The sequence below is a fragment of the Dendrobates tinctorius genome, unplaced genomic scaffold, assembly GCF_039654945.1.
Source record: "Dendrobates tinctorius isolate UK_male_01 unplaced genomic scaffold, ASM3965494v1 ptg000065l, whole genome shotgun sequence".
Taxonomy (NCBI): domain Eukaryota; kingdom Metazoa; phylum Chordata; class Amphibia; order Anura; family Dendrobatidae; genus Dendrobates; species Dendrobates tinctorius.
Genome location: NW_027361733.1, coordinates 22,332,501 through 22,356,900, shown reverse-complemented (window position 1 = coordinate 22,356,900; position 24,400 = coordinate 22,332,501). Strand labels below are relative to the sequence as shown.

Below are 24,400 nucleotides of genomic sequence, written 5' to 3'. Positions count from 1 at the left end.
AATAAAAGTGTGGACTGGGTAAAGTTATTTGACTAAGTCAGTTTAGGAAAACTTGCGATACTTATGACCATGTGATATTTCAGTTTTTCTTTTTTTAATAAATTTGCAAAAATTTCTGTTTTTTTTTTTTCAGTCAAGAGCTTTTATTTTTTGAGAGACCTGTATCATGGTAGTGGGATGGATCTCTCCCTCCATTCCAGGTCTTACATGTGACCCACGGCCATGGTTTTCATTCAAACCTGCAGTTAAGGTTTGGATGTGTCAGTTTTTTCTTTGGATTGCATATGCAGCAGAGCTAAAGGTACTGTGGTTGTATGCCTGGCTGTGTGAAGCTAACATAGACCAGAGCCAGAGATGTGGGCAGCAAAGACAGCACCCGTGAACCTTTTTTGGGGTTCAAATGCCAACAGCACTGGACTTTATTTCCATGTTCCCGGCTGCAATCCAGAGGTGAGCAATTTCATGTGTGCAGTATTTGGACAATAAAGGATATTTTTATTAACTTGCCAGGGTCACTGTATCACTAAATTCACTAGCAGAAACACTGCTGCCTTACACCCTAAATTACCTGTGTGTAAGTTATTCTCAATATAACTACAGCTGTTCTGTAAAGGCCTCAGTGGTTTGTTTGAGAACATTATTCATTAAACAGTATCATGAAATTCAAGGAACACACCAGACAGGTCAGGGATAAAGTTATGGAGAAAGGTAAAGCTGGGTTAGGTTATGAAAAAAAAATAGCCCAAGCTCTGAACATCTCACGGAGCACTATTCAATCCATGTTCCAAATTGGAAGGAGTATGGCTCACCTGCAAACCCATCAAGACGTGGCCATCCACCTAAACTGACATCCCAAACAAGAAGAGAATTAATTGAAGAAGCAGCCAAGAGGTCAATGGTCACTTTGGAGGAGCCTCAGAGATCCACAGCTCAGGTGAGAGAAACTGTCCACAAGACAAATATTGGTCTTATACTCTACAAATCTGGCCTTTATGGAAGAGCAGTAAGAAGAAAGACATTTTTAATGCAAGTTACAAGAAGTTCCATTCACAGTTTTCAAAACAGTCATGTAGAGGGCATAGCAAGCAAATGGAAGAAGTTGATCTGGTCAGATGAGACCAAAGTAGATGTTTTGGGGTTAAATGCAAAACGCTATGTTTGACAGAAAACTAACACTGCAAATCACCCTGAAAACATCATCCCCACTGTCAAACATGGTGGTGGCAACATCATGTGGTGGGGATGTTTTCCTTCAGAATGGACAGGGAAGCTGATTAGAGTTGATGGGAAGATGGATGGAGCTAAATACAGAACGATCCAGAGGAAAACTTGTTAGAGGCTGCAAAAGACTTGAAACTGGGGTGTAGGTTCACATTCTAGCAGGACAACGGCCCTAAACATACCGCCAGAGCTACAATGAGATTGTTTAGATCAAAGCATATTCATGTGTGTGAATGGCCCAGCCACAGTCCAGACCTAAATTCCATTGAGAATTTTTGACAAGAATTGAAAATTGCTGTTCACAGATGCCTCCATCCAATCTTACTGAGCTAGAGTTAGTTTTCAAAGTAGAATGGGCTAAAATTTCAGCCTCCTAAATGTGCAAAGCTGATGGAAACATACCACCAAAAGACTCTCAGCAGTAATTGCAGTGAGAAAGTATTGATCCAGGGGGACGGAATAAAAATGCATGTCACAATTTTCAGATTTGTATTTTTATAATGTGTAGAAAACATCACCCCTGTGATGACCATCTCCATCTCAGGCCCTTCATCTGTGCCATCACATACAGGTATCGCTCAAAAGTATATGATATTGGATTGTTGGTGTTTAAGGGGAGACTACATTAATTTAATTGGGCTGTAATCTCCTATGTGCCGGTTTATTTTCCTTTATTTGACCAGTCTAACATTAGTTTAACCAGGTACGGACTTGGTCTGTAAGTCAGCCCTGGCATTTGAACTCACACAGGCCCATATTGTCCCTATGAACCAGATTGGATATATTACTAATATTACCCTGGATGGAGGAAAGGAAGATTTTCTACAAGACCAATATTTCTAATGATACCTGTAGCCTGTTGGGTAAATGACGGAGTCAGCGATTTTGTGCTCAGTCACAACTCTTAACAGTATGGTTGTCTTGAGAACACCGATTCTGTTAATGTAGCAGACAAGGCAGCCCATGACCAGACAAGCACTTCTTGCACTTGCCAGAATTGCCAGATGGCCAGTCCGGCCCTGGGTCTAACACTGAATTGAACTAAATACGACTCATTCATATAAAAGTGCCACATAGGAACTGCAAGAGCCTCTGCCATTTCTAGTGGTATTTGTTGTGAGTTCATTTTCCCCTCCGTCACTGAGGCCTGGTGAACTCCCTATTCTAGTGAAGGAAGGTAGTGAGCCTGATTATCAGGCACCTGGGACTGATGAAGACGATTGGCTGAGTGGAGTCACTGACTGGATTTAAGGCAGCCTACGCCCTTTCTGCCCTGCGGGTGATTTCTCTGTGGACTCTTGGACTCCAGTCTGATTCCTGCTCTCCTAAAGCTAAGTTTGCTGTTTTGCCTTTTTGCATCTAAGATTTGTTTTTGTTTTTCTTGCTTTTTGGATTCTGCCACTCCCTGCTGGAGTGTGCAGTGTTCCTTGAGCTCTGTTTTCTGAAAGTACCTGAGTGCTGATTTAGTTTTTGAAGCTTAGTTGCTTCAGGGCCATTTTTATATCAGCTTGTTGGCTTTTGTCTCTGATAGGGTTTTGGCAGATTGCAGACAGCAGCCTTCCTATCCGTTCCTATCTAGGTAGTTTTTGGGCCCCGTCTTTGCTCAGCCTGTCTTTCTGTCTGTGTAAGTGTTTTCATCTTGCTTCACCGTCATTATATGTGGGGGGCTGCCTATTGCTTTGGGGTCTGTTCTGGGGCAGTTAGATTTCCCCTTTCCTTCTTTAGGTCTATGTATCTCTCCGGCTGTGATCGAGGGGTCTAGGTCATCGTAGGAACCCCCCACGGCTACTGCTAGTTGTGTTGATAGGTTCAGGGGTCTGCAATCTGATAGTTGCCAACTTCTCTGGTTTTCAGGACTTAGCTATCATTTCTGTTTTTGCCTCCTACGGTGACTCAATCATAACAGAATCACCCGCCCAACCGCAGATCCTGGGGTACTCAATAGCAGGAAAGAATTGTGTTTAAAAAAAAAAAAAAAAAAAGTGTGTGTATATTCTTTCCTCTATATCTCTGAGGCCGTAGGGGGAATTTTTTTTCTCTCAATGGAGATAAAGCAAGTGTCTGATCGTGTGGAGCAGCTCGCTGCTGAAGTGCGAGGAATTTCCGCCTATCTTGCTCGTTCACATGCTGTTGAACCAAAGATCCCCACACCTGATGTATTTTTTGGGGATCGATCTAAATTTTTGAGTTTCAAAAATAATTGTAAATTATTTTTTGCTTTGAAGCCTAACTCGTCGGGGAGCCCCGCGCAGCAGGTTAAAATTGTCATCTCTTTGCTGCGCGGCGATCCCCAGGATTGGGCGTTTTCTTTGAAACCAGATGACCCTATTCTGACTAATGTGAACGCATTTTTTCAAGCCTTGGGGTTGCTGTACGACGAACGTAATGCTATTGATCAGGCTGAAAAGACCCTGTTAGCATTGAACCAGGGTCGAGAATCTGCAGAGTTGTACTGTCAAAAGTTCCGAAAGTGGGCGGTCCTTACTACCTGGAATGATAGTGCCTTGGCTGCTCTCTTTCGGAAGGGTTTGTCAGAAGCCGTAAAAGATACTATGGTGGGATTTCCTGTTCCCTCTGGTCTGGACGATTCTATGTCTTTAGCCATTCAGGTAGATCGGCGTTTACGTGAACGCAGGATTACACGAGAGGTGTTGCCACCGGTTGAACGGACGTCTGAACCTATGCAATGTGATGGAGTTTTGTCTGGGGCGCAACGTCAGGAATTCAGAAGGCGTAATAAGCTGTGTTTTTTCTGTGGAGTTGCCTCACATGTTATTTCTGTTTGTCCTAAACGTGAGAAACGCTTTGCACATACGTTTTCTGTTGGTGGGGTTCAGCCTAAGTTTCTTTTGGCGATTACTCTGATCTGTTCAGCTGTCCACATTTTCCGCCAAGGCTTTTGTGGATTCGGGAGCAGCGCTAAACCTAATGGACTTGGATTTTGCTAAACGTTGTGGATTTCCGTTGACACCTCTGCAGATGCCTATCCCTTTGAGGAGGATTGATGCTACCCCTCTGGCTAAAAATAAACCTCAGTTTTGGACCCAGTTGGTCATGCGGGTCGCCCCAGACCACCAAGAAAATTGCAGATTTTTGGTGTTGCATGGTCTGCATGATGCCGTTGTTCTGGGGTTTCCCTGGTTGCAGATTCATAATCCAGTTTTGGATTGGAAGTCTGTGTCTGTGGTGAGTTGGGGTTGCCGGTGTACCTTTAGTGAGGCTCTGGTTTTTTCCACCTCTCCTTAGTCGCATGAGGTTCCTGACTATTTGGCGGACTACTATGATGTATTTAGTGAGAATGAGTCTGCGTCCTTGCCTACTCATAGGAGTTATGACTGTGCTATTGAACTAAACCCGGGGTGTAAATTTCCTAAGGGTCGGCTCTTCAATTTATCTGTACCCGAGCACGAGGCTATGCGGTCCTATATTAAGGAGGCGTTGGAGAAGGGTCATATTAGACCATCCTCTTCCCCTTAGGTGCCGTTTTTTTTTTTGTGGCCAAGAAGGATGGTTCTTTAAGGCCTTGTATTGATTATCGTGCCCTCAATAAAATTACTATTAAATATCAGTATCCGTTACCCCTGATTTCGGATCTATTCTCTAGAGTCAGAGGTGCTTGCTGGTTTACCAAGCTTGACCTCAGGGGGGCGTATAATCTTATCCGCATTAAGCAGGGGGATGAATGGAAGACGGCGTTTAATACTCCGGAGGGACATTTTGAGTACCTGGTGATGCCTTTTGGGCTCACTAATGCCCCTTCTGTCTTCCAGTGCTTCATGAACGATATTTTCCGAGACTTTGTCGATAAGTTTTTGATTATCTATCTGGATGATATTTTGATCTTCTCCAAGGATTGGGATTCTCATGTGGAACATATTCGGACTGTGTTCCGGATCTTGAGAGAAAATTCTCTGTATGTCAAAGGATCAAAATGCCTTTTTGGAGTACAGAGAATTTCTTTTTTGGGATTTATTTTTTCTCCGTCAACTATTGAAATGGACCCGGCCAAGGTACAGGCCATTTATGATTGGGTTCAGCCCACTTCTTTGAAGGCCCTCCAGAAGTTTTTGGGTTTTGCTAATTTTTATCGGAAATTTATAGCAAAATTTTCTAGTATTGCCAAACCATTGACTGACCTGACCAGGAAGGGTGCGGATGTGTTGAATTGGTCTCCGGAGGCGGTTGCTTCCTTTCAGGAGCTGAAGCGTAGATTTACCTCCGCCCCGGTTCTGCGGCAACCTGATGTCTCACTCCCGTTCCAGGTAGAGGTGGATGCTTCTGAGATTGGTGCAGGAGCGGTGTTGTCCAAAAAGGATCCGGTAACATCTAAAATGAATCCCTGTGCTTTCTTTTCCCGTAAGTTCTCTTCATCTGAACGTAACTATGATGTGGGGAATCGGGAACTGTTGGCCATGAAATGGGCATTTGAGGAGTGGAGACATTGGTTGGAGGGAGCCAAACATCAAGTTGTGTTCCTCACTGACCACAAAAATTTGATTTACCTAGAGTCGGCTAAACGCTTGAACCCTAGACAGGCTAGGTGGGCCTTGTTTTTTACACGTTTTGATTTTGTGGTCTCTTTCCCTCCTGGAACTAAGAATGTCAAGGCAGACGCCCTCTCTAGGAGTTTCTTTGCTGATTCTCCTGTGGTGACCAAGCCTGCCACCATCTTAGGCGAAGGGGTAGTTCTTTCTGCCATCTCGCCCGATTTGAGACTTGCTCTGCAAGAGTTCCAGGAGGACAAACCTGAGCGTTGCCCCAATGGAAAGTTGTATGTTCCTGACCAGTGGAAGAAGAGAGTGATGTCTGAAGTTCATTGCTCTGCATTGGCTGGTCATCCAGGTATTTTTGGTACTAGAGATCTGGTGAGTCGCTCTTTTTGGTGGCCCACCTTGTCTCATGATGTCAGGAATTTTGTGCAGTCCTGTGGGACTTGCTCCCGGTCTAAATCTTGTTCTCGCTCTAGTGGGTTGTTGATGCCTTTGCCGGTCCCCAGGAGGCCATGGACCCATATTTCAATGGATTTCATTTCTGATATGCCAGTCTCTCAAAGAATGACTGTTATTTGGGTGATTTGTGATAGGTTCTCTAAGATGGTTCATCTTGTACCACTCCCTAAGTTGCCATCTTCCTCTGAGTTGGTGCCTCTGTTTTTGCAACAGGTGGTTCGCTTGCATGGGATTCCTGAGAACATTGTATCTGACAGAGGAGTTCAATTTGTGTCTAAATTTTGGAGGACGTTCTGTTCCAAGTTGGGAATTCAGTTGTCCTTCTCCTCTGCTTTTCACCCTCAGACCAATGGGCAGCCAGAGAGAACAAACTAGACATTGGAGTCGTATTTGAGATGTTTTATTTCCGCTGATCAGGATGATTGGGTTTCATTTTTGCCCTTGGCCAAATTTGCTTTAAATAATAGAGCTAGTTCTGCCACTTTGATGTCACCTTTTTTTTGTAACTTTGGTTTTCACCCTCGATTTTCTTCAGGGCAGGTGGAGCCTTCTGCCTGCCCAGGAGTTGACACTGTGGTGGAGAGAATGCACCAGATCTGGGACCAAGTGGTGGATAAGTTGTCTCTCTCCCAGGAAAAGGGCCAGCGGTTTTCCAATCGACATAGGACCATTGGTCCCTAGTTTAAGATTGGTGATATGGTGTGGTTGTCATCAAAAAATATTGCTATGAAGGTGGCTTCTCCTAAGTTTAAGCCTAGATTTATTGGACCTTACAAGATTTTGGAGATTATTAATCCGGTCTCTTTTCGTTTGGCTCTTCATGTCACATTTAAGATCCATAATGTGTTCCATAAGTCCTTGTCGAAGAGGTTTGTTGAGCCAGTTGTGCCTGAGGTGGCACCTCCGGACCCTGTATTGGTTGAAGGTAACTTGGAATATGAGGTAGAGAAAATTCTGGATTCCCGTCTGGCTAGACGGAGACTCCAGTATTTGGTTAAGTGGAAGGGTTATGGTCAGGAGGATAATTCCTGGGTCTCTGCCTCTGATCTTCATGCCAAAAGATTGGTGCGTGCCTTTCATCGGGCTCACCCTGATCGCCCTGGTAGCGTTGTTGAGGGTTCGGTAACCCCTCCTCAAGGGGGGGTACTGTTGTGAGTTCATTTTCCCCTCCGTCACTGAGGCCTGGTGAACTCCCTATTCTAGTGAAGGAACGTAGTGAGCCTGATTATCAGGCACCTGGGACTGATGAAGATGATTGGCTGAGTGGAGTCACTGACTGGATTTAAGGCAGTCTACGCCCTTTCTGCCCTGCGGGTGATTTCTCTGTGGACTCTTGGACTCCAGTCTGATTCCTGCTCTCCTAAAGCTAAGTTTGCTGTTTTGCCTTTTTGCATCTAAGATTTGTTTTTGTTTTTCTTGCTTTTTGGATTCTGCCACTCCCTGCTGGAGTGTGCAGTGTTCCTTGAGCTCTGTTTTCTGAAAGTACCTGAGTGCTGATTTAGTTTTTGAAGCTTAGTTGCTTCAGGGCCATTTTTATATCAGCTTATTGGCTTTTGTCTCTGATAGGGTTTTGGCAGATTGCAGACAGCAGCCTTCCTATCCGTTCCTATCTAGGTAGTTTTTGGGCCCCGTCTTTGCTCAGCCTGTCTTTCTGTCTGTGTAAGTGTTTTCATCTTGCTTCACCGTCATTATATGTGGGGGGCTGCCTATTGCTTTGGGGTCTGTTCTGGGGCAGTTAGATTTCCCCTTTCCTTCTTTAGGTCTATGTATCTCTCCGGCTGTGATCGAGGGGTCTAGGTCATCGTAGGAACCCCCCACGGCTACTGCTAGTTGTGTTGATAGGTTCAGGGGTCTGCAATCTGATAGTTGCCAACTTCTCTGGTTTTCAGGACTTAGCTAGCATTTCTGTTTTTGCCTCCTACGGTGACTCAATCATAACAGGTATTATTGTTATATCCCCCATAAACCTGACACCTCTTTACATCATCCCTATACATATGGGAACTTTTCATCTGGGATGTTTAAGTTTACATGTATGATAACTGATATGGGTGGTCACAGTACCTGAAATGTTCTAATATCCCTTCCATCTAATATATAAAGCTCAAAGTGTGTATGTATGTATGTATGCGTGTATGTCCGGGATAGGCATCCGCACCGTCGCAGCTACAGCCATAAAATTTGGCATAGTCACACGTCTGGACCCCGAGAGCATCCTAAGCTATGTTGTGAGGCGAAATTTTAACCCCGCACGTTCCAATTCACCAAACAATTTTGCCCCTATCTACATACTGGGGAAAAAGTGTGTGCGTGTCAAGCCCCGCCCCTCATTATGATGTCATAATGCCCCTATCTACATACTGGGGAAAAAGTGTGTGCGTATCAAGCCCCACCCCTCATTATGATGTCACAATGGTTGTCATGGCGACGCTGATGTCATCATAGGTTGCAAGCCCCGCTGCTCATTATGATGTCATAATGGTTTACTATGGGATGGAGGATGTGTGATGGGTATATGGGCACCGGACTATGGGATGGAGGATATGTATGACGGGTATATGGGCACGGGACTATGGGATGGAGGATGTGTGATGGGTATATGGGCACCGGACTATGGGATGGAGGATATGTATGATGGGTATATGGGCATGGGACTATGAGATGAAGGATGTGTGATGGGTATATGGGCACTCGACTATGGGATGGAGGATATGTATGATGGGTATATAGGCACGGGACTATGGATGGAGGATATGTATGATGGGTATATGGGCACGGGACTATGGGATGGAGGATGTGTGATGGGTAAATGGGCTCCGGACTATGGGATGGAGGATATGTATGATGGGTATATGGGCACGGGCCTATGGGATCGTGGATATGTATGATGGGTATATGGGCACTGGACTATGGGATGGAGGATATGTATGATGGGTATATGGGCACGGGACTATGGGATGGAGGATGTGTGATGGGTATATGGGCACGGGACTATGGGATGGCGGATATGTATGATGGGTATATGGGCACAGGACTATGGGATGGAGGATATGTATGATGGGTATATGGGCATGGGACTATGAGATGAAGGATGTGTGATGGGTATATGGGCAACTCGACTATGGGATGGAGGATATGTATGATGGGTATATAGGCACGGGACTATGGATGGAGGATATGTATGATGGGTATATGGGCACGGGACTATGGGATGGAGGATGTGTGATGGGTATATGGGCACTGGACTATGGGATGGAGGATATGTATGACGGGTATATGGGCACGGGACTATGGGATGGCGGATATGTATGATGGGTATATGGGCACAGGACTATGGGATGGAGGATATGTATGATGGGTATATGGGCATGGGACTATGAGATGAAGGATGTATGATGGGTATATGGGCACTCGACTATGGGATGGCGAATATGTATGATGGGTATATGGGCATGGGACTATGGGATGGAGGATGTGTGATTGGTATATGGGCACTCGACTATGGGATGGAGGATATGCACGATGGGTATATGGGCACGGGCCTGTGGGATCGTGGATATTTATGATGGGTATATGGGCACGGGACTATGGGATGGAGGATAATTATAATTTGCTATAGCTAACCACAGTTAGTTACTATGCCCGGGCAACGCAGGGCTCTTCAGCTAGTTTATCTATATATTAACCAGTATTTGGATTATACATATTGAATTGGTCATAACAGCATCCCCTGTTGGACATTCTTTTCTCTTATTCTTAATATTTCAATACAAAACATATTTTTAATGGATTTCTTCAGTACTCGGTCTGAGTTTTTTGTTTTGATTTATATGGTAAGTGCCATTTATAATCATATGTGGATATTCGTTAATAACTTCTTGAATATACACTCAAATAACACATCCTAGATCTGAATGAATGAAATATTCTCATTGAATACTTTGTTCTGTACAAAGTTGAATATGCTGACAACAAAATCACACAAAAATAATCAATGGAAATCAAATTTATTAACCAATGGAAGCCTGGATTTGGAGTCACACACAAAATTAAAGTGGAATGTAATGTCCTTAAAATGAGTCCAAAAGAGGCTCAGTATTGTGTATGGCCTCCACGTGCCTGTATGACCTCCCTACTATACAAAGCATGGGCATGTTCCTGATGAGACGGCAAATGGTCTCCAGAGGGATCTCCTCCCAGACCTGGACTAAAGCATCCACCAACTCCTGGACAGTCTGTGGTGCAAAGTGACGTTGGTGGATGCAGCGAGACATGATGTCCCAGATGTGCTCAATCGGATTCAGGTCTGGGGAACGGGCAGGCCAGTCCATAGCTTCAATGCCTTCATATTGCAGGAACTGCTGACACACTCCAGCCACATGAGGTTTGGCATTGTCCTGCATTAGGAGGAACCCAGGGAAAACAGCACCAGCATATGGTCTCACAAGGGGTCTGAGGATCTCATCTCTGTATCTAATGGCAGCCAGGCTACCTCTGGCAAGCACATAGCACATGCCACCCCACACCATTACTGACCCACTGCCAAACTGGTCATGCTGAAGGATGTTGCAGGCAGCAGATCGCTCTCCACGGCGTCTCCAGACTCTGTCACGTCTATCACATGTGCTCAGTGTGAACCTGCTTTCATCTGTGAAGAGCACAGGGCACCAGTGGCAAATTTGCCTATCCTGGTGTTCTGTGGAAAATGCCAAGCGTCCTGCACGGTGTTGACCTGTGAGCACAACCCCCATCTGTGGACATCGGGTACTCAGACCATCCTCATGGAGTCGGTTTCTAACCGTTTGTGCAGACACATGCACATTTGTGGCCTGCTGGAGATCATTTTGCAGGGTTCTTGCAGTGCTCCTTATGTTCCTCCTTGTACAAAAGCTAAGGTAGAGGTCCTGCTGCTGAGTTGTTGCCCTCCTACGGCCCCTCCACGTCTCCTGGTGTACTGGCCTGTCTCGTGGTAGCGCTTCCAGCCTCTGGGCACTACGCTGATAGACACAGCAAACCTTCTTGCCACAGCTCGCATTGATGTGCCATCCTGGATGAGCTGCACTACCTGAGTCACTTGTGTCATTTGCACAACAGCATGTGAAATTGATTGTCAACCAGTGTTGCTTCCTAAGTGGACAGTTTGATTTCACAGAAGTTTGATTTACTTGGAGATATATTCTGTTGCTTAAGTGTTCCCATTATTTTTTTGAGCAGTGTATTAGTGTCTATTTAGGCCATGATGGTATAATCTGGGTTTCTTTCTTTAGTAGAAATAAATCCCAGAAAAGTACATTTTTTATTCAGATATACAGACATTCACATCAGACATGAATCTCTAGGATTCAGAGAGGTGCTTACTTTGATATAAGCTCACATTCTCTCATCTTAAAACATCCTGTCTAGGAGACTATAGGCCAAGATGTGCCCCCCACCGAGACTCAGATAAATAAAGATCCAAGACGCTCGTATATCTAGAAGGGAAGGTGGTAAAAAAGGAGGAATATACAGAATTTTGCAGTAGATGGGGGTTTTCTATTTACTATATTTAATATATTAAATATACTGGACATTGCACAAGTTTTTAGCAGATCTGGAAAAATTGTGTTTTGAACAAGCTTCCTACCAAGTTTCCTTTAAAGCTGTGTGCAAGTGTACCTAGAAGAATTGATGAAGACAAAGGGCGGTCACACCAAATATTGATTTACCATATATATGTAAGGGGATGGCAGTGCTATGGACAGTAGAGAAAAGCTGCCCCTTTAAGAGACAGCACCCCCTTGGTTAGAGCAGTGGGACAGTCTGTGCTCCCCTGCTGTAAAGGCTGTTTGGCTTCATCTGCCAGACTACAGAGGGGAGGGGCTGCTTTTCTGTGTGTAGAAGAGACCTGAGATTTCTCCAGGAAGGAGGTGTGCCTCGTTCGAAGACCATCTTGCCCGGCTTGGACAGGTACTCAGAAGACTGTGGGCTCATAACCTGAAGGTGAAGCCAAAGAAGTGCCACCTCTTCAAGAGAGAGATCGAGTACCTGGGCCACATAGTGTCACAAGACGGAGTTCTGCCTTCACCAGAAAAAGTGGCTGCTATCCTGAAGTGGCCAGTTCCTCGAACCGTGCGGGAACTCCAGGCCTTCCTTGGACTCGCTGGGTACTACCGACGGTTTGTCAAAGATTTCGCAAAGGTGGCAGGTCCTCTGAATGGACTGCTGAGGGGGACCGCCGGAGTGTCGAAGACCCAGTGCATCCCCTGGGACCAGAGGCAAGATGAGGCTTTCCGGGCTATAAAGAATGCTCTTACTTCAGCCCCGATTTTGGCCTACTCAGATTTCGATCAACCGTTCCTGTTGCAGACAGTAGCCTTTATGGACTCAGTGCAGTACTTTCCCAAATACAGGATGGACATGAGAGAGCCATTGGGTATGCCAGTAGGTCCCTGCGAGACAGTGAAAGAAACCCCCATAATTACAGCTCTTTCCGGTTAGAGCTCCTGGCCCTCGTGTGGTCCATGACAGAGAAGTTTGCGGGCTTCCTGGCAGGGACGAAGATTCAAGTTCAAACGGACAATAATCCCCTGGCCCACCTTGAGAATGCTAAATTGGGGGCCTTACAACAACAGTGGGTGCCTCACCTGGCCAAGTTTGCCTTTACCATCCGTTATCACTCTGCTACTGAAACTCCAGTGGGGGATCTCGAAGAACACCTCGAAGAGGAAGAAACCTCAGACTTTCGTAAGTTCAAGACCCCAGTGGTTGTGGTCCAGTCGAGTAGGGAGGCCTGCACACTACCCCGATCTCTGGGGAGAACCAATGAAGAGTTGGGAAATGTTCAAGTTGAAGACGGAGGGCTGAGACAGATGAAATGCTGGGTAGCGCAGAAGCGGAAGCCAGGCAAACAAGAGAGAGATAGTCTGGACGCTGAGAGGAAGAGTGTCTCACACCAGTGGGATAGGCTGGAGGTGTGAGAATCGGTGCTATATTGCAAGAGGCAACAGCTGAAAGATACTGAAGTAAGGTGGCAGGTGGTCATCCCAGGAGGAATGGCCCAAGAAGTGGCTAAAGATGCCTACGAATTCAGAGCCCACTTCAGGTCCACAAAGACCTACCAGTGGTTACAGCGGCACATGTACTGCCCCCGGTTGGAGTCCGTGGTAGAAGAGGTTTGCCGGCAATGTTGTGTATGCGACCTCATTAAGAGTACTGAACAAAGGGCACCCATCCAGACCATACATACTAAGGAACTGCTAGAAGTCCTGTTGATTGACTATCTCCTCATGGGACACTCAGCCCTGGGGCCACAGTACAGTTTGGTGATGACCGACCATTTCTCCAAGTTTGCGGTAGTCACCTCGACTAGAGATCAGACTGCTGAGTCGGTGGCATGGGCCATCTGTCAAGACTTCATCCGAGTGTATGGGTGCCCAAAGCACATCCACTCTGACCAAGTTGCATGTTTCCAAGGCAAGGTGATGGAAGAACTGTACCGTTTGATTGGCATCGAGCGGTCCCGGACCACCCCTTACCATCCTCAAGGCGATGGAGCATGAGAACGCTTCAACCGGACCTTACCTCAAATGCTGAGGACGTTGGAAGAGGACAAGAAGGCATGCATATGCCGAGGGGGGCATTTTCAGCACGAAAAAATGTGCTGAAAATCTCGGCTTATACACAAGTATATATGGTAATTTACATTTTTCCTTTGTTCTTTCACTTTGCATTTGTTTATTGACAAAAAAAAATAGTAAGACTTCTTCTGAAATTCTTTTTTTTTACCTTTTCCACACCTGCCTAAAGCTTTTCGGAGTACTGTACTTATAACTTGTGTTATATATTTTTAGTTATTACAAAAAAGTACAGAATTTTTTCAGAATTTCAGATTGTGTAAAAGTGGAGAAAATTTTAGACCACTATTTCCTTCACAAGGAGTGATCTACAAACAAAGATCATTCCAAAAACAAGGCTTATAATAATTTACCTGGACACAAAAGTACCCAAGATCAACGCTAAGCAACTAAAGGACTCTATATCACTAGCTAATGTTAATCTTAATGACAATGTTGTGCATGGCAGGATTGCAAGGCGAAAGCCACTTTTTCCCAAAATGAGCATTAATTTCAAGCTACAGTTTACTAAAGATCATCTGAACAAGCCAGCCAGAACAATTATTAGAACAATGTTTTGTGGATGAATGAGACTAAAATAGTTCTTTAAATGGGAAGCATTTTTAGCATTACAGCATAAAAACCTCATGCCATTTGTGGAACACAGAGGTGGTAGAATCATGGTTTGGGCCTTATTTACTGCCTATGGGCCTGGAAGACTACCATCTATATTGCAACAATGAAATCTGCATTATACCAGCAAATTCTAAAGGGAAATATCAGGATGTCTGTCCATAAGCTGAATCTCAAAACAATCTGGGGCATGGAGTAAGGCAACCACCCAAAGCCATGTCTTTCTACAAAAGCATGGTTTTAAAGAAAATTAAAGCTTTGAAATGACCAAGTCAAAATCCAGACGTAAATCCTATAGCAATGTTATGGAAGGATATGAAGAGAGTAGTTTCATAGGAGAAAAGCCACCGACATATGAGAGTTGAAGCTGTTATTTAGGCAAGAACGGGCTAAAAAAAAACTCCAAGCCAATGTGCAGGACTAACCAACAATTTAGGCATCATATCTATGAGGGACACAGTAGGCATAAAATAATGTACCAAGGGCCGAGTGAAGGCATAATCATTAGGCACTGTCAGTCCATCTTACACTCTGTGTGGGGGCACTGTAGGACCATGATAATGTATGAGGGACACTGTGAGAGCATCACAATGAATGGTGGCAACTATGGAGTCTTCAAACTGTCTGGTGGACACCAAGGACGTCAGAGGCGTAGCTAGGGTTTTGGTTCAGGGGGGGCGAAACTTCTGAGTGGGCCCCTAAACCAGGTAACCTTGATTATAACTGGGTGACGCACCCTAATAGTGGAGGAGAACCTCAGCAGATGAACGCGCTGTTACTGAAAATAATCGCAATATAAAGACCAACATTGATATTACCACCATATGGTCAGTGGTAGATACCAGTCCTACAGAACATACTGTATAAGAGATCACAGCACAGCTACAGATAATGACTTACCACTGACATTCTTTCTGAAAGAATCGTTCACTTTTCACGCCTTTTCCATCTGGCCCAGACCGACATGACAACTCCTCAAGCCAGGACTCGGCTACAGAGAATACAACAAAGACACGTTTCACTTCTCACATTTTCAGCACTGTCTAAAACGGGACTATTCCCAACCTGCACAAACTCCTCATCCTGCTGATACCCCATTGCTGAGCCGCTGCTGCCTTATGTGTCCCTATTACTGCAAAAATTGTGTGGTTCTGTGTGACCTCTAAATTTTAAAGCAACCCTCTAGAAAATACCAAGGCCGGGTGCAAGTGCCCTAGAAAACAGTGTCGACATTTTGTCCCCTAGAATGTAATAATGCCCTCTGTGTGCCCATTTGACAGTCACAGTAACATAAGTTCCCCTATAACAATACTACCCACTTTACATTTAATAATGTCCCGAGTCTCCCCCCTGAACAGCTCCTCTATACACAGTATGATGCTCTCTTATGCACAGTATAATGCCCCCTCACTGTATATACTTACCCCTTAATATCCCCCAAACTATTTAATGGCTCCAACACTGTATGATGGCCCCGTCACTATAATCACCATACTGTATGATGGGCACCTAGATAGCCTCCATATAGCATAATACATCAGATAGTTCTCAATATAGTATAACGCACTCCCCATAGGTCTCCATATAGTATAATGTACTCCCCATAGGTTTCCATATTGTATAATGCACTCCCCATAGGTCCACCGTCTCCATATAGTATAATGCACTCCCCATAGTCCTCCATATAGTATAATGTACTCCCCATAGGGCTCCATGTAGTATAATGCACTTCTTATAGGTCTTCATATAGTATAATGCACTTTCCATAGTTCTGCATATAGTATAATGCACTCTCCATAGGCAGACTCTATATTGGATAATGCACTCCCCATAGGCAGACTCTATACTGTATATAATGCACTCCCCATAGGCAGACTCTATAGTATAATGAACTCCACATAGGCAGGCTCTATAGCGTAATCCACCCCTATAGGCAGCTGTTGTGAACTCTCTTAATCCAACTTTTGAGGCAAGGCTCCCTCTGGTGGATACTGCTGGTAGTGGAGCTGGTCAACATGATGTTAACCCAACAGCTGCAGAAGATAATTGGAGGAGTGGGGGTAGTGACTGGGACTACATAAGCGAGCAGACTTCTCTCAGTGGCTGCCGGTGATACTCTTTTCTTTGCTAATTGAGGATTTCTGTCTCTGCCTGATCCTGCATTTTTCAGCTAAGTGTCATTTGCTAAACCCTTTGCATCTGATTTTGCCTGTCAGGGGTCAGCTTGCTCCCCCTGGGGCTGCTGGCTCCTGCCCAGTATTTTTGCATCTTGTGTTTGTTTGCTCAGTCCCCTGCTGTATTAGCCTGTTGCTAGCCGCCAGTTCTTACCTGAGTGCTGATATAGTGGGGGCGAGGTTTGTGCAATCCTCAGTATTTTTGTACATCAGTTGTGTTGGAATTGTTAGGGTTTTTGCGTGATTGCAGACAGTGCCTTTTCTGTCCTGTCCTATCTAGTCAGTGTGGGCCCCATCATTTGCTCAGTCTATTTTCTGTCTGTTTGTGCTTCATCTTGTCTCACCTACAATATATGTTTGGGGGCTGTCTATTCCTTTGGGGATCTGCTCCGAGGCAGTTTAGATTTCACCTTTCTGTCTTTAGGCTTAGTTAGTCCTCCGGCTGTGACGAGGCGTCTAGGGCAACGTAAGAAGGCTCCACGGCTACTGCTAGTTGTGTTGTTAAGATCAGGGGTCTGCAATCTGCTGAGTGACCAACCTCTCTGGTGTTCTGGTGGCGTAGCCTATTGCGCTCTCCTCCTCGGTGACCCATTCATAACAGGCAGCTTCTGTAGTGTAATGCACCCCTATAGGCAGCCTCTGTAGTGTAATGCACCCCCATAGGCAGCCTCTGTAGTGTAATGCACCCCCATAGACAGCCTCTGTAGTGTAATGCATCCCCATAGGCAGATTCTATAATGTATTGCACCCCCGTAGCCACCCTCTGTAGTATAATGCACCCCATAGCCACCCTCTATAGTATCATGCACCCCTATAGCCACCCTCTGTAGTATAATGTAGCCCCATAGCCACCCTCTGTAGTATAATGCACACCATAGCCACCCTCTATAGTATCATGCACCCCTATAGCTACCCTCTGTAGTATAATGTAGCCCCATAGCCACCCTCTGTAGTATAATGCACACCATAGCCACCCTCTGTAGTATAATGAATCTGTCACGTGGACCCATCCTGTGTGACACGACCCACAGGTCGGTAACTAAAACAACAAAACTGGCACGTGTAACTGTCCTGTGTGACACGACCCGCAGGCCGGTAACTGAAACAACAGGACACGGGGGAAGGGGAAACAGTTACAACGGTGGGCCCTGCGATAGGGAACGGGGACGTGGAGACCTCCTGCACTCCCCTGAGTCAGTGTCCCTCACACTCCTAGTGTTCCCTATACAGCCTCCTCACCTGTCGCCGAGTCGGATACCTGTCACCCTAGCACACCCTACACCTATCCCTTGCTAGGGAGCTGGGTGGTGCAGGCACTGGCCCCACCACTGTACTAATACACATCAGGGAAAAATATAAACAGGGGAAACACTAAAAACACTTATCTTGCTCTGCTGCAGCACCAGGCAACAGAGTGCATCACCGGATTAACTTTTCACAGTGGCTCGACACCTCAGAGCCAACTGCCACCTTCACCATCTCACTCTGCTGCGGACACCGGGCAGACAGAGTTCAACACCAGTTTCAGCAGTGGCTCCAACCTTCAAGCCAGCTGCTAACTTCACCAGGTTTCTGCAGTGGCTTCACACCTCAGCCAGCTGCTCCCTTCACCGTGGTAGGAATCCTAAAAGGACGCTATCACCAACACCTGCTCATAGACCATGTGACCCTGGTAGGAAAAGGGAATGGTCAAATAATCAGGGGCCAAACAGCTGCTATAACCCCAGTGACCACCGGGGCAAAAGGCAAAGCAAAGAAAACATCAAGTGCAATGACACTTGTGGCCACCGGGGGCAAAAGTTAATCAAAGCAACTATAAGGATGCAATGACACCCGTGGCCACCGGGGGCAAAGCTAACCTTAAGCCAAAGGCTTGAAGGAAAAAAAAAAGGTTTACATGCGTTAATCCAGAAGCTGACACGGCTCCAAGAATTGGATCTTGACAGAACCCCTATAGCCACCCTCTGTAGTATAATGCAGCCCCATAGCCAACCTCTGTAGTATAATGCCCCCCATAGCCACCCTCTGTAGTATAATGCACCCCATAGCCACCCTCTGTAGTATAAAGTAGCCCAATAGCCACCCTCTGTAGTATAATGCACCCCCATAGGCACCCTCTGTAGTACAATGCACCCCATAGCCATCCTCTGTAGTGTAATGCACTCCCATAGCCACCCTCTGAAGTATATAATGTAGCCCCATAGCCACCCTCTGTAGTATAATGCACCCCCATAGCCGCCCTCTGTAGTATAATGAACCCCCATAGCCACCCTCTGTAGTATATAATGTAGCCCCAATAGCCACCCTCTGTAGTGTAATGCAGCCCTATAGCCACCCTCTATAGTGTAATGCAGCCCTATAGCCACCCTCTGTAGTTTAATGCCCCCCCATAAACTAAATACTCAACTCTTCCTCCTGGTTCCTGCACTGCTCCCGCTCATCTTCGACTGCAGGCGCCGAGTACTGACATCATCAAGCCCACTGTCAGTGTTGGCGTCGGTGACGTCAGACGCTGACAGGGGGATGATGAGAGAAGGAGCTGAACCTGCGATGACGGGCAGGGGGCCCACTGCTGGCACCGGGCCCCCCCCCGCCTACTCAGGGGCCCCATAGCGGCAGAGCAGGGAGATTGATTCTCTCCCTGCTCTGCTGCATAATGTAACTGTAGCGTAGCTCCGGGTGGGCCCCCTGAGAGTGCCACCGCCCCCTTTGCCCCCCCCGGTAGCTAGGCTACTGATGGACGTATCATACTACATGAGGGGGCAAAAATAGTAATATAATATATGATGGGAAGTGAGGGCATCATTTATGTATGTGGGGAGCGGTGAGGGTGTGATTTATATATGCAGGTTCCCCGCATCATGTTCCCACATGCTTTATGCATCCATTAGCCCTCTGTGTCTGTACTGTTACACACTTAACATTATGGCTGGTCCATACAATCAGGGCAACTGTTACCACCCACCTTTCGTGTCTCCCTTTTTTTTCCACATAGATTGTAAGCTTGGGAGCAGGGCCCTCATTCCTCTTGGTATCTGTCATGATCTATGTGATTATTGTTATGCTGTAATGTCTATTGTCTGTACAAGTCCCCTCTGAAATGTACGTAAAGTGCTGCAGAATATGTCAGCGCTATAGAAATAAAATGTATTATTATTATATTATATATATACTGTGTGTGTGTATATTTTATATATATATATATATATACACTCACTGGCCACTTTATTAGGTACACCATGCTAGTAACGGGTTGGACCCCCTTTTGCCTTCAGAACTGCCTCAATTCTTCGTGGCAGAGATTCAACAAGGTGCTGGAAGCATTCCTCAGAGATTTTGGACCATATTGACATGATGGCATCACACAGTTGGCGCAGATTTGTCGGCTGCACATCCCTGATGCGAATCTCCCGTTCCACCACATCCCAAAGATGCTCTATTGGATTGAGATCTGGTGACTGAGGAGGCCATTTGAGTACAGTGAACTCATTGTCATGGTCAAGAAACCAATCTGAGATGATTCGAGCTTTATGACATGGTGCATTATCCTGCTGAAAGTAGCCATCAGATGCCTGTTCTTAGCTGAGAGGAGTGGTACCCAGTGTGGTCTTCTCCTGCTGTAGCCCATCTGCCTCAAAGTTCGACGCACTGTGCGTTCAGAGATGCTCTTCTGCCTACCTTGGTTGTAACGGGTGGCAATTTGAGTCACTGTTGCCTTTCTATCAGCTCGAACCAGTATGCCCATTCTCCTCTGACCTCTGGCATCAACAAGGCATTTCCGGCCACAGAACTGCCGCTCACTGGATTTTTTTTCTTTTTCGGACCATTCTCTGTAAACCCTAGAGATGGTTGTGCGTGAAAATCCCAGTAGATCAGCAGTTTCTGAAATACTCAGACCAGCCCTTCTGGCACCAACAATCTTGCCACGTTCAAAGGCACTCAAATCACCTTTCTTCCCCATACTGATGCTCGGTTTGAACTGCAGGAGATTGTCTTGACCATGTCTACATGCCTAAATGCACTGAGTTGCCGCCATGTGATTGGCTGATTAGAAATTAAGTCTTAACACACAGTTGGACAGGTGTACCTAATAAAGTGGCCAGTGAGTGTATATACACACACATATATGTGTGTGTATATATATATATATATATATATATATATATATATACTCTCTACAATGTCAACAGGAAATTAAGAACCTTCCTCAGAAACTCAATGGAGCTATGGAGAACAACATTGGAAGTCATCTCAAGACAACTAGCACAAGTGACCATCAAGTGCAGCATATACCAAGGTGATGCACTGTCCCCATTGCTGTTCTGCATAGGCTTGAACCCACTCAGTCAGATAATTACAGAGTCTGGCTATGGATACAAGTTCAAGAGTGGAAGCACCATCATCCACCTCTTTTACATGGATGACATCAAGCTGTATGCGAAAAACGAACAAGACATCAATTCACTGATCCACCTGACAAGGATCTACAGCGAAGACATCAGGATGTCCTTCAGACTGGAGAAGTGCGGCCGGTTGGTAATAAAGAGAGGCAAGCTAGTCAAGACTGGTGGAGTGGAATTACCAGCAGGGCACAGAGCAGACGTACAGACATGCTACAAGTACCTCGGCATCCCACAGGGATACGGTACCCATGATGAGGAGGCAAGGAAATCAGCAACATCCAAATACCATCAAAGGGTAAGACAGCTCCTGAAGAGCCAGCTCAATGGGAAGAAAAATATTTGCACCGTCAATAGATATGCCCTGCCAGTTATCAGATACTCTGCTGGCATAGTGTGCTGGCCAAAAGAAGAGATGGAAGCTGCAGATGTGAACACACGAAGGCTCCTCACAATGCATGGAGGTCTCCACCCTAAGTCTAGCACCCAAAGATTGTATACCAACAGAAAGCAGGGTGGTTGAGTCTTGATAAGCATCCAAGCCACCATTATGGATGAAACAAGGAGTATCCAGGAATACATCAGAAAAATGGCACCAAAAGATGAGATGCTGAGAGAAAGCCTAAGGCAGCAATAACAACAGATCCAGAAGGAAGAATGTGGTGCCCCTGAGGGTTCAGTCGCCACAGAGGTACTGCGCCTCCTCCTGAGGTGTGGTACCCCACTATCCAGGTAAGGTGGAGACACATGACCACACTCCAACACCTGCATCCCACACAACATAGTAGTGTAGCAAAGCACCTTTGGTGGCTCCCTGCTTGGAACACGAAGAGTGCTGGGAAGTGGGTGGAGCTTAGACTGCACAAGAGAGCGGGAGAATATTAGGAAAAGGTCAGTCTGTGAGAGAAGATCCCCTGAGAGGGATGGAGTGAAGGAAGTGCTGCAGCAGACTCCTGTGACCTGGAGCTGCTAGCACAGGAAAGAGCCATAGAAAGCCTGATTCTTCAGAGGGAAGAAAAATTAGTGCGGAACGTAAGGAGAAGAAGAGAACTAAGGACTAGGGTCGGAGCAGAGCCCTTCCTCAAGTTTGAAGCGCATGGCCGGGGTCCGGTCCCCGAGGTTGTATGAATACTGATGTTCCTGCAGCAGAAACCGGAGGAATAGAAGTCATCACCACTTTATTCCCATCTAAGACTTGGGGCACAACAGCAACGTGGGTGAGCCGGGACATGATAGCAAGGAGTCCCCGAAGCAGGCTACAGCTGTCTGCCATACTAGTAGAGTTCTAAGTAACATCAAGAAGGAGGAACTTGAGTTTAATATGCAACTACAAGTACTTCAGATTAGGCGCTAGTGTGGAGATGTTCAGAGAAGGCACATGTTGGAGGAGTGCTGGAAAGGTGTACTTTACCTTGCCTGGGAGTTGGCTGAGCCCCTGACTGGGAGGACACGGGCATCTGTGTGCACCAGACTGTGAGTAAAGCTTTGGAATTACATGCCCTTGTGTCCTCCACTTATTCTTGCGCCTTACACCCAGTTCTGCTGCATCTACTTCTTTACACCATCTCCCCACTTGCCAACCTCATCTACTCTGCCCTGGGACTACAGCTCCACGTGTGGGAGCTTCAACATCATTGCTGCACGACACCATCTGTCCCATAGAAGCAACCCTGCAGCGCTGGTCAAACTAACCGAAAACCACAGGTGGCATCACGAATCATCTCAACAACTTTATTCCCATCACTCTACCCCTTTTAGGCTAAGTTCACACGTACCGGAACTCTCGCGGAAATTACCGCGAGAATTCCGGAATTCCATTCCACGGGAAAATCGCATTTTAAATTCCCGCGATTTTCCCGCGGAAAAACTAGCATTTTGCAAGCGTAATTAGCTTGCAAAATGCTAGCGTTTTCCAAGCGATCTGTAGCATCGCTTGGCGAACTGATTGACAGGTTGGTCACACTCGTCAAACATAGTGTTTGACAAGTGTGACCAACTTTTTACTACTGAGGCCGCCTATGCAGCATCAGTAGTAAAAGATAAAATGTAAAAAAAAAACCTTCCGACGTCCCGCGCAGCCGTTCCCAGTAATCCTTTGCAAAAATGCCCGCGATGACGTGCGTTCTCGCGGGATCGCGACGTCTCGAGGTAATTCGCGATGACGTCGCGCGAATGACCACGAGACTTCGCGATCCCGCGAGAACGGACGCCATTGCGGCCATTTTCGCAAAGGATTACTGGGAACGAGAGCGTGGAGAGAGGCGGGAAGGCTGCGCGGGATGTCGGAAGGTAAGAATAACAATATTTTTTATTTTAAATTCTATTTTTTACAGAGATATGGTACCCAAAAGCCCGGAGGACAGTCTCCTCTCCTCCGGACCGTGGGTACCATCCTCAAATGTTCTGCTTACTTTCCGCATGATGTGCACAGCCACATGCGGGAAGTATGCAGAACAATGCATTCCTATGGGTGCGGGATTGCCGCGATTCCGCAAAATTAATGAGCATGCTGCGGTTTTTACCACGAAGCGATTCCGCCACGGTAAAAGCCTCAGCATTAGCACAGCTTTGCGGAATCCCATAGGAATGCATGGAATGCTTATTTTTCGCATTTTCGCGGCAAAATCGCGCGGTTAAAACCGCCGCGGAAACACGAAAAAAATGCAACGTGTGAACTCAGTCTTACATTGACCGCCTGAGGCCACGAACCAGGTCACTGCCACTGTGACATCTCCCATTGAAGTCAACAGGCCCGGCACCGTGTACCCCACGGCCTCTGGGGGCGGGTCAAGAACATGAACATGAAGCGCTATGGCAAGACAAGCCGCTGCATGGGATGTAGCATCGACAGATAATGAAGGTGGCTGACATGGAGAAATCCTACCAATGGCTGGAGAAAGCTGGACTCCAAGACAGCACAGAGGCACTAATCATAGTGGCACAAGAGCAAGTACTAAGTACCAGATCCATAGAAGCAGGAATCTACCACACTAGACAAGACCCAAGGTGCAGATTATGCAAAGAAACCTCAGAAACCGTCAAACATATAGTGGCAGGATGCAAAATGCAAGCAGGTACAGCGTATACCGAACGCCACAACAAAGTAGTGGGAATTGTACAAGAGCATCTGCACAGCATATGGGCTAAGTCCCCTGCCCTAAGTCCAGTTGGGAGACCCCAGAAAAAGTGGTGAAGAATGAAAGGGCTAAAATCCTGTGGGACTTCAAGATCCAGACAGATAAGCAGGTATTGGCTAACCAACCAGACATTGTGATAGTAGACAAGGATTAGAAGACTGCAATGATAATAGATGTGGCAGTGCCAAGTGACAGCAACATCAGAAAGAAAGAATATGAGAAGTTGGAGATATACCAGGGCCTCAAAGGAGAACTGGAGAAGATGTGGAAAGTGAAGGCAACAGTGATTCCAGT

At 46.1% G+C, this 24,400-nt stretch overlaps 1 long non-coding RNA gene across 1 annotated transcript in view; it reads left to right on the top strand.

Annotated features, from left to right (window-relative positions):
- The first annotated feature begins 296 nt into the window (after positions 1-296).
- The window catches only part of LOC141094762 (uncharacterized), a 116,483-nt gene continuing 92,379 nt past the window's right edge, over positions 297-24,400 (top strand). The window contains exon 1 of the long non-coding RNA XR_012233169.1: positions 297-450. This is a non-coding gene — a long non-coding RNA (uncharacterized lncRNA). The remainder of the gene's footprint in view (positions 451-24,400) is intronic.